The following is a 1,694-nucleotide window of genomic DNA, read 5'->3' as shown; positions in this document are numbered from 1 at the left end:
TTCCTATATATCCATCAACATCAGTTGTAAAAAACCTGAGATATCTGAATCTATTATGCCACTTCATACATATTAACACATACTTGAGGAGACATGGGAGTAGAATATGAGTAGGGCTGATGATCCTTAATTTGCCACTCCCATGATTTTCACGGTATAGGACTGTTAAATGGAAATGTTTTTGTCAGGCATTGCATCTCCCAGGAAGGTTATATTATTAACTTTAAAAAGTCTATGTTAGCTGTACGCTGGATAGTGGGGGAAATGAATTACTTTAATCTTCTTTATGCCTGTTTCATGCTGTGAGAGAAGGAATGTGATGGAAGGAAACTGAAATGGTGACAGCCTATATTCTGCCTCATGTGGTATAGGTATGTTTGTACGGAAAGGTCAAGCAGCTCTGCATAATGTTCTGATTTTGAAAAGTCTGGAAGACATCCTGAAACGGACTGAAGCCATGTACCATCCTGAAAGACCCTAAATCCGTGGCCAATAATATGAAAATAGCCCCACTGCAATGTAGTGACCTTAGAATAAAGGACAAGAACCTATCATCATAGCATGTTGCACAGCTGGGAAAGGGGAAATTTTGAAAAGGATCTGTGGATGGGCAAGTTACTTCTGTTATAAGAAGTGCCACAGGATCTTTTATGTCCCATTTTCACCAGCAGGGGCTCATTTTCTAAAGTCTCTTCCAGTCTTTGGGATATATCTCCTCATTCATTTTGATAATTTAGATGCACCATTATCACTTTGCACAAGTCATTTCTTAATGAAGTTGGTGACCACATGCTGAAGTTTCATTGTTATGGAAGCTTTATGCATTGAATACTCACAAAAAACAGTCTCAGAGTCCTGTGCTCTCAGTCACAGTAGAAATAGGATATACTTGAAGAATAAATCTACTGTCCTGAACCCCTGAACACACGCTGGCTGGTATCTTGCCCCTCAAAGCACACGACACCTGTAATTGCCAAGGTGGACCTGGCATTGTACATGATGTGATCACTAATAGAGCAGGTGCAGTTACATAGTAATGTGGCAGTGTTTTAAACAGTCCAGTGAAGAAAAACCTTGCCAATTGCTATAAGAAATGTTTCCCCTAGGAAACCTAAAGCCACAAACCTTAGAATGCACATAGTTTACATCTGCTTACACCCAAACTATGATGTTTTAATGCCAATCCCAAAGAAGACCTGTGCCAAAGAGAAAACAGGCAACGCCACTAGATGTCTCTGTTACACTCACCTACCATTACAGACCATGTCATGGATGAGAAGTTTTAGGACTGAGCGCATGGCATGGCTGGACACGATGAACCTACTTGCACTTGTCTGAAGTTCTTTCTTAACTCTTAAATAAGGTGGATGGTAGAGGGATACAAGTGATATATTCTCTAATTTCTTTAATTTTAAGAACGAGTTTGTTCCCAGATGAAACATGTTCCCCAGCTACAGAAAAGCAGATGATAAGAGCTCTTCTGGACCTTCATGTCTTTCTTCCTGAATAAACAACTCTCTGCTTTATAAAATGTGAAAAAGAAGAGAATGGTAAATGGAATCTGGAATTTAAGTCATTCTTCTTTATTATAATAATAATTATTATTATTTTAAAAGCCCAAACTCTTGTCCCAGCCCCAAAGCGTCAGAGCTCCCTCATAGATGCGAGTGTTATCAGGTGTATGGAAATGTGCA

Source organism: Crocodylus siamensis, chromosome 6 (genome assembly GCF_052110815.1).
Source record: "Crocodylus siamensis isolate JL-2025a chromosome 6, ASM5211081v1, whole genome shotgun sequence".
NCBI lineage: Eukaryota > Metazoa > Chordata > Crocodylia > Crocodylidae > Crocodylus > Crocodylus siamensis.
The sequence above is the reverse complement of the archived record's forward strand: the minus strand, read 5'-3'. Positions refer to the sequence as shown.